We start from the raw sequence: 10000 nt of genomic DNA, 5'->3' as shown, positions 1-10000 counted from the left end.
CTAGAAGTGAGAGTGGAGATATGGCTCTTTGAAAATCACTTTTCTAAATATAGATCGCTGTGGAAATGTGCATTTCAATGGTCGTGTAAATTGTGAGGGATCGTTCATTAGGACTGGAATGCACTTTTTCTGGAGCTGAAAAGTTTAATTAGTAAACTTGGTTGTTTTAGTCTTAATCCATTCGCCGAGTCGCGGCTGTTTTGTGCATGAATATTTATTCTCATTTGTCTGAGAGCGACTTTTAGTTCATGTTCATAAATATTTCTACGGAAGAAATGTTAATATATGCTTTCTTTCTTTAGGCACGCACACACACATATTAAAAGACACCACTGAGAAAGAAAATAAATAATACAGCTATATTCTGACATATTTGTCGGTTACTTCTGCCTCCAGAAGGTTACTTCTGCCTCCAAAAATGACTTTTTAAAATGTTTTTAAAACTGTTTTATAGTTTTACAAACAAAAACAGTAATTAATAAATGCATCTAAGCAGCCACTTGAATTAGTTATAGGCTGCTTCACATTAGCATTCACTTGAGAAATAAAATATCGATCAAAGATTCATGAATATTGGGCATTTTAATAGAATGGAAGTAAAGTAGGCCTACGTTTATTAATGCAGTCTTTAAATACTGAACATTTTAAAAGTGAGACTTTATAAAAATAACAATTCCTGCTCCATAGTCACACTCATAGAAAGCCATTTTATAATTTGTAAAACATGTACCAAATTTTCGAAAGAAAACGTGCGAACTATATATTATATATTCATATATATATATATATATATATATATATATATATATATATATATATATATAATTTAAACTTTGAAAACAGGTTGTCCAACAGGCGCTCAGCGCTTTAGTGGGCGTATTACAATTAACCCTTAGAATCTTTTAACGCCTAATCTTAGAATTTTAAAGGATTATATATTTCGGATAACTGTTTACACATGTGTGCGCGCGTCACGCACATGTAATATTACTGTACAGTGAATGTGTGTGTGTGTGTGTGTGTGTGTGTGTGTGTGTATGTATATATATATATATATATATATATATATATATATATATATATATATATATATATATATATCTAGTAGTAGTAGTCTTATGTATGTATGTATAAAAGCCTATATCACTTAATGAATTAAAGGTGTTTCTAGTCCATAACTAGGTTCTGGGACAAACATAGTGTGTTTTAACTTATTTTTAACAGTAGGTTTTGAACTTTTAACTCTGCAACTTCGTGATAACTTAATATTTATTTAATTTGAGGTTCATTTACAGCCCTTGTGCCGTCTTGATTAAAAGTCTCCTTGACCATTCTCATATATATATATAAAGTCTCATACTGTGTCGGGTCAGTATAATATTTCATCGAACACGCAGCTGGAGTCCTGTTAAATCAAGCTTGAACTGAGTTACAGTTTGCTGAGGTGTTAACACTGTATGGATCCTCTTCGTACAACGTATTTATTGCATTTGGGAATTTATGAAAAATAATATTTTAAAATAAATTGAGTTACAGTTTTGCAGTTTTTGTAAAATTACCAGGTGTCTTTTGTTTCTCGAAATTAAATTACACGCCCTCTCAGAACGGCGCCATTGCTATGTGTTCAATGAGGGACAAAACATGTAATCAATAAAATAATAAATAAACAATTGCATGACCTGTGGTAAACGTTGCTGTGTTAAATTACACTCTTCTTAATTCGATTTTTTTTTTTTTTCAAAACATGGTAACTTGTATTGGGTAAAGCTGAGGGACAAAATGATATAGAGTATATACAACACAACATTATGGCGTACCAGAGAGCCGAACATGTCAATTGAAATAATACAAAAACAAAGTATTATCCTTTTGAAATTTATTAAAAGTGGGTACAAGTGCTCAAAAGCCACTGAACACGTTGTGAAAATCAGGAAATCAAGGGCCACAAGAGCGCTTTCGTCATTGCAGCTCTCGCTCTCTCTCTGTAGTCAGCATAGGTAAGGTGTATAAGCCCTTAGACATCGACTCCTTTTTACACTTTATTGAGTTTGAAAGCATGTTTTCTGCGCTGTTGTGTGTGTGTTGCGTTATTAATGGGTTTTATGTCTTTATTTCTTTATTTTTACAGCGAATAGAAGTGATCATTTTGTTATACCGCACTCTACTGCAGGCACGGTCCTTTCACCATATATACTGTGGACGCTTTATAAGATTGTTTTGCCTGGGAGAATAGTTTAGATTCAGATTTCCACATATCCTCAGATTATCAGAGAGCATTCAGGAGGGACCTTTCACAGGGCGTGGGGGTTATTAAAGACGAGATTAGATTAAGCAGGCTGGAGTGAAAATAAAACACAAAGCACATTTTACTGTGACCATGCTTGCTCATTTTCCATGTGCGTAATAGATACCTGCTGTGGCTGATTAAGTTTGTTATAAACCCCCCAAAAGGTGGTTGCCGGAGGAAATCCAAGTGAAGCAGTGTAGGGCAGTAGACTGTCACCCGCACACAGACACAAGCCTCTAATCTCAATGGAGAGCAATAATCGCAGTTTAAATGCATACTCGCCTGTGATCTGTTGCCTGCCGCTGGGTATGGAGACGTCAGCGGTTGGAATGCTTTTAAATGCCCCGGTTCTATTAATAACTTTTCTTAAGTGCAAAAAAATAATAATGCACCAAACAAGCAGGAAGTACATATGGAGCTGTGCAGGCAAGGATTCGTGCGTTTTTACAATGCTAAGGGTCACCTCATTGAAGTGAGCAGATTGCACTGAGACGCTCAAGCACACATCATTAAGATGCTATATAAGTGGAATTAGTGGAATTGCAATTACATGCAACGTTTATCTAACATATCCAGTTAAAAGCAGGGAAGAAATCTTTGATGTTTCAGTCAGGCTAGTCTGGGAATATACAGTTTATAATGGATGTAAATACCAGTAGATCAGTAATCACTGCCCAATGATTGTGGACTACAAATGAGATACAGTTCATTTATTCACTAAACTAAAGACATGTAAATCCATTGTTGAGGATTTCAGCTTTGAAAAAGTCTTCAGTGTGCGGCAGAAGACAAACCCAGACCTGCTGGCTTTCCGAGTCCTCTAACAGTAATAGCTACGGCCTGGTGCAGTGCAGCCAGCCCTAGTGCTGGTCTCTGATCAGCAGGGTGTTCTGAACAAACACTGCCCAGGACACCTGCCCGGGAGAGAGGGCAGAGGAGAGAAGGGAGATTACTTTTTTTTTTTATTGAATATGTGTGTGTGTGTGTGTGTGTGTGTATATACAGTAAGTATATATATATATATACACACACACACACACACACACACACACACACTGTCTGTGTGGACTTCTCTTTATAAATAAATGTCCATGTAGATTTAAATTTATATTAGACAAAATAAGTTGTAAAACTCATGTAAACTGTTAGTAACTCCAATATTTTGGTTTAAAGATTTAATATGTTGGTTTCTCTTCAGTGTATAATATGATGCATTTGTATGATGTGTAAAGGTGCTGTTTTATATTGATTAAAGCTGATAGTTTCTCTTCAGTGTATAATATGATGCATTTGCATGATGTGTAAAGGTGCTGTTTTATATTTTGGAATTAATTGCCAGTTTCATCAGAAAACTGGAAGTCTAGACGGATGTACCCTCGCGAATAAACAACAGGAAGTGCGTTAGAAGAACATTTGTCATTGAATTCATTTTGCGTTGCTGATACTCAAACGCTCCGCGGTGTACGGTGTTTCTGTGAAACGCTCTCGGTGTGCGGTGTTTCTGTGAAACGCTCTCGGTGTGCGGTGTTTCTGTGAAACGCTCTCGGTGCGCGGTGTTTCTGTGAAACGCTCTCGGTGTGCGGTGTTTCTATGAAACGCTCTCGGTGTACGGTGTTTCTGTGAAACGCTCTCGGTGTGCGGTGTTTCTGTGAAACGCTCTCGGTGTGCGGTGTTTCTGTGAAACGCTCTCGGTGTGCGGTGTTTCTGTGAAACGCGGTGTTTCTGTGAAACGCTCTCGGTGTGCGGTGTTTCTGTGAAACGCTCTCGGTGTGCGGTGTTTCTGTGAAACGCTCTCGGTGTGCGGTGTTTCTGTGAAACGCTCTCGGTGTGCGGTGTTTCTGTGAAACGCTCTCGGTGCACAGAGCATGTTCTCTGTTGGAGTGGCAGCAGTAATTGATTCTGATAAGCGCTAGAAAGTTTCCTCCTCTTCAAAACAGCGTTAAAGCAGAGCTTGCAGCCAGCTGCCCTCTGACCCGCAGCAGCAAAATCACTCTGCTCCCCGGTGTTACAGCTTGTTAAAGGAAAGGCATGCCATCGACCCCACTGCCCCAGCTAATCGCAGGCTAAATAGGCTCTCAGATTATTACTGTCAATGCTGCAGCTCCCTCCAGCATGTTGTACTGTAATAAAACCAAAAGGGGAACTCTGCTGTGAGACATGAGCAATGCACCACGATTCACACTCACAACAGGGACTGCATGCACCTCTAATACTAGAAGCATTGCACCACTGGCCAGTGCCATTGGTGCACATCTATTATTTGTTTTTTTGTACACGGTAACATATCATTTTGGAAAGGCTGCTTTGTAATGAAAATGTAATGAAAAATGTATCAATAATTATTTTACTTGTATCCTGCGTTCACGCAATCAAAATAGTCATGCAGTTAATTCCATGGATTTACATTTTCATACACCCCCCCCCCCTTAAAAATAAATACAAATTTATGGACCCTTAATTTGCATTTGATACATGTAATAAAAAGAATACATCACTTGAAAAAAGCACTCAGTTAGACCTGTCGGTATTTTCTACTGCTTCACAAGACTGCAAGGAATGTCTCGCTCACAGAGCAAAGCATCGCTCCTAGAAATGATGAGCTTCTCAGCAATTATTAACTGACCGGTACCCGTTAATTATGTCAATACACTAAACCAAACTGCACAGTCATTTAAAAGGTTACCAATGCTGTAGCCGTTATTCACAATAACATTGGGCCAAATTCTCATACTTCAATTCCTCATTAGCACTTTTTTTTTTCTGAAAGGAGAAACAACCCAATAAAGTTACCAACCCAGAAATAAACACGGAAGAGTTTTAATTCAGCTGCTTGAATTAAGTATTGTGTCATTTCTTATTCATTTGATTGCTGTTTTTTACATTCTGATGAAAAAAATGTGCTGATGAAGATTTGGCATAAATAGCTTTGAGAATCCAGCCCACGTTACTATTACAGGCATAAAGTTCACACACATTTCAGTTGGGGATTGATCTAATCTCTATGGAGTCTATGTAACATTTGTAAAAATATACCTGAGTATTTCACAAGGAGTTCAGCTCGTGCCCTTGTTTGTAAAAGTAAAAGGAGAAGTTATAATCACTCTTGTTATAGAATAAAAACACTGTATATATAAATGTTGATTGCCTGTTTGGCCTTCTCCCTATAAATGTCCTTAATATATATTTCAATATATATATTAGACAAAATAGGTTGTAAAACCAACTGTAACATTAATAACTCCAATATTTAGTTTTTAATATGAAAGATTGTGATTTATCTACAGTATACATTGTGTTGTGGAGAGTGCAGTACGCTGCTCTGAGCTGTGGTCACCCTGCTTCTCTACAGTATACATTGTGTTGTGGAGAGTGCAGTACGCTGCTCTGAGCTGTGGTCACCCTGCTTCTCTACAGTATACATTGTGTTGTGGAGAGTGCAGTACACTGCTCTGAGCTGTGGTCACCCTGCTTCTCTACAGTATACATTGTGTTGTGGAGAGTGCAGTACGCTGCTCTGAGCTGTGATCACCCTGCTTCTCTACAGTATACATTGTGTTGTGGAGAGTGCAGTACGCTGCTCTGAGCTGTGATCAGTATACATTGTGTTGTGGAGAGTGCAGTACGCTGCTCTGAGCTGTGGTCACCCTGCTTCTCTACAGTATACATTGTGTTGTGGAGAGTGCAGTACGCTGCTCTGAGCTGTGATCACCCTGCTTCTCTACAGTATACATTGTGTTGTGGAGAGTGCAGTACGCTGCTCTGAGCTGTGATCAGTATACATTGTGTTGTGGAGAGTGCAGTACGCTGCTCTGAGCTGTGATCAGTATACATTGTGTTGTGGAGAGTGCAGTACGCTGCTCTGAGCTGTGGTCACCCTGCTTCTCTACAGTATACATTGTGTTGTGGAGAGTGCAGTACGCTGCTCTGAGCTGTGATCACCCTGCTTCTCTACAGTATACATTGTGTTGTGGAGAGTGCAGTACGCTGCTCTGAGCTGTGATCAGTATACATTGTGTTGTGGAGAGTGCAGTACGCTGCTCTGAGCTGTGGTCACCCTGCTTCTCTACAGTATACATTGTGTTGTGGAAAGTGCAGTACACTGCTCTGAGCTGTGGTCACCCTGCTTCTCTACAGTATACATTGTGTTGTGGAGAGTGCAGTACGCTGCTCTGAGCTGTGGTCACCCTGCTTCTCTACAGTATACATTGTGTTGTGGAGAGTGCAGTACGCTGCTCTGAGCTGTGATCACCCTGCTTCTCTACAGTATACATTGTGTTGTGGAGAGTGCAGTACGCTGCTCTGAGCTGTGATCAGTATACATTGTGTTGTGGAGAGTGCAGTACGCTGCTCTGAGCTGTGATCAGTATACATTGTATTGTGGAGAGTGCAGTACGCTGCTCTGAGCTGTGGTCACCCTGCTTCTCTACAGTATACATTGTGTTGTGGAGAGTGCAGTACGCTGCTCTGAGCTGTGATCACCCTGCTTCTCTACAGTATACATTGTGTTGTGGAGAGTGCAGTACGCTGCTCTGAGCTGTGATCAGTATACATTGTGTTGTGGAGAGTGCAGTACGCTGCTCTGAGCTGTGATCAGTATACATTGTGTTGTGGAGAGTGCAGTACGCTGCTCTGAGCTGTGATCAGTATACATTGTGTTGTGGAGAGTGCAGTACGCTGCTCTGAGCTGTGATCAGTATACATTGTGTTGTAGAGAGTGCAGTACGCTGCTCTGAGCTCTGCACTGAGTTGTGATCACCCCGCTTCTCTACAGTTACAGTGCTGCATGTTTATTAAGAATTATTATGGGCTGTGTAACCCCACGGAATTGCATTTCTATAAGCTTATAGGACCCGTCTCGATTCCAGGAATGTCCTTTTGTAAACATTTTATTACAATTTGATAATAAATATAAACAATCGAGTATGACTATAAACAGCAAGGTTCCACTTGAATGATTGTGTAAAAAACATTGAAACATTGTTTACATTATATTGAATTCCTTACGGTATCAATTATAGACAAGTGTTGTAACTGAAAAGAAGTATATATTCTACATGTCCTGTAACTGGTGAAAGACGTGCAAGCATTATATTAGTACAATATGAGGGTCGTGGGCAGCGGTGCAGATTTGGAGATTCTACCTCCAGGCTACCTCGTATATATATATATATATATATATATATATATATATATATATATATATATATATATATATATATATATATATATATATATCTATATATTCCTAAGATCATTGATAGGGAATGGTAGTTTGTCATTGGCTCTGGACTACTCACAGGACACATCCAAAACACTAACATCTCACTGAAGAGTTCTAAGTGTATCAAGTTATTTGTCTTTTATTTCTTTTAGAGAACTATGTGTAAATGTTTCAGAATGTAATTTCTGAGTGTCAGTGTGCAGGGGTCAGGTCTTATGTTGCTATTCAGAGGACTCTGTCTGGAGGACACTAACTCTAACCCTAATCATGTAATAGCTAACAAACTAAATGTGAAATGATGTCCAATGCACTGTAAATACACACGCTGTTTGCTTTGCACTGGGAGTGAATCAGGTGGTATCCTGCCCTGGTAACTCATTTCTATTGAATTAATGGCAGTGATTTGATTAGTGCAGTCACCTTCTGTCTTGTGTTCTCCTTTCCTGCATGCTGTCTGTCGCCACTGACCCCCTTCTGCACCCTGTACTGCTGTCAGTTAAACAGGGCTTCAGATGGTCTTCTTGGTTGAGTAATGTGGTTGAGATTGTATGGCTGCGGTATAACGAGAGCTCTGACCGTGTGATAGTGGCAAGAATGGCTTTGTGATTTCATGGTGTGTTGTGACACCTCGGTGATGAACCATGTTTATTGCTGTAGAAAGAAAGAAAGAAAGAAAGACCATGTATATTTGCTGCTTCTATTGGAAACGCACACAGCTGTCTGTGTGTTTCTGTAAGACTTCTCTAAACCCACAGTGTTTAATCCACAGTGCCTCTGTAGACTTCTCTAAGCCCACAGTGTTTAATCCACAGTGCCTCTTGCCATGGCACATGTGTCTGTGTGCTTCGATGTGTCTTCCTGTCCAGTAAGTGGGAACGATGCCTCGTGCTCCTGCAGCAGTCTCAGTGATATCAGTGTTATGCTCGTGCTGTTGTGTTCAGTTTAAACACAGCGAGTAAGAGAACCTTTGTTTGTTTCCTTTACAACAGCGGCAGCCAGTGTTACGCTGTGTGAGCCGCTGTGAAGCAGCTCTTTGTTTTGATACACTTATGGTTTAAGCAACAGTTTAGCCTTGCATTAAAACTCCCATGAAGAGCCTTTTGCAGAAGCCAAAACAGAAATCACAGGGAAAAACTAAAAAAACATCATTAGGAAGGGTTCACTTAATACAAGCTGTAGTTTTCTAGTCTGTAAAATGTTATAATCTGGAAGTTTTTTTTAAAACTTGCCATCTGTTTAATTTGTTTTCAATTTGAATATCCTTGCCTTTTCACTGGTTTGTTATGTGTTTTTATTACTATACCAGGTTCTCATTCGTTTAATTGGTGTGGGCTTTCCATTGATTTGCAAACTAGAATTTCTGTTAGGGTTAGTGATGACAGAATGTAAAAGTATTTTGCCAAAAAGTTGTTGTCTTTTTGATGTAGAAGACGTGTTTATAACATCCTGCTGGTGCTGATAGGGCTTCACATCATTGTGAAGAAATATCGCCACTTTGACTGGACAAGGACAGCTTTGCCTTTATTTAAAACTGACTCCTTTATTTGAATTCACAGAGACCCATGTTAATGTTTCAAACAGACAACTTGAGGGGGTTTCAGAGACCTGGGATTACATTCATTAGTTGTTTGGTTTTAGTTTTGTCAAATAAACTGCAGTTTATCTCCTTGTAAAAGATTGGAGTTAAAGACTGGAGGAAACCTTTTGAAAATATGCCTCTGTGTCCTAATACTCTCCTCCTGGATGAGTTTGTTTTTGATTCTTAGCTGCAGATTAACTGCTTACAAGTGTAACAGGGCTAGGGTTAGGGTTACGGTTAGGAGCGCCTTAATCACAATGCAAAGGAAGCAGGTTCGTCTGCATTTGTGGTTTTAAAGCTTTTAACCTCTCATCTCATCTCACTGGCAGCGGACACAATCTGCAACAGCAGTGCATCACACAACACTGCCCGCTACACAAGCTGTCTTGTTTAAAATGAGCTACCTTCTTTGTCTTTGCTGGTGCATTTAATTGTACAGCAGGCTTGTGATTAGACTGTGGTCACACCTTGTTTTTCTGTACACATTCTGCTGTGAGTTTAGTGCTGGCGGGACTGTAAGCTTCAGCTCTCAGCGGGGCAGGGATAGTACAGGGAGGATGCTGTCTGTGGGGTTTGCAACACGAGGAAAACACTTCCTGATCGCGACGAGCTCCGACGCTGCCTTTCCTCATTCCCAGCTTACACATCCACACAACTGAAATGGCAATAGCATACACAAAACAACGCTTTCAAACTGCACTGCTGTGATAAGAAGCAAGGTAAAAATATATTAGCAAACAACAAAGGGGTCGACGTATACAATTACCTCAGATCTGATCCACTTCTCTTCTCTTTATTCATTTTAGTGCCATTCCCACTGCTGTTTGAACCTTTCGTTTGTAAAACATTTCTTAGCTTTCTTTGTAAAAAAAAAAAAAAAAAAAAAAAAATCTCCAGCTCCATGATCCTTCTG

At 39.6% G+C, this 10000-nt stretch overlaps 1 protein-coding gene across 2 annotated transcripts in view; it reads left to right on the top strand.

Moving 5' to 3' along the window:
• Positions 1 to 10000, top strand: part of LOC121322404 (DNA-binding protein SATB2-like) — a 59037-nt gene that overhangs the window by 1119 nt on the left and 47918 nt on the right. The window lies entirely within an intron of this gene.

Source organism: Polyodon spathula, chromosome 10, assembly GCF_017654505.1.
Source record: "Polyodon spathula isolate WHYD16114869_AA chromosome 10, ASM1765450v1, whole genome shotgun sequence".
NCBI classification, from domain to species: domain Eukaryota; kingdom Metazoa; phylum Chordata; class Actinopteri; order Acipenseriformes; family Polyodontidae; genus Polyodon; species Polyodon spathula.
The sequence above is the reverse complement of the archived record's forward strand: the minus strand, read 5'-3'. Positions and strand labels throughout refer to the sequence as shown.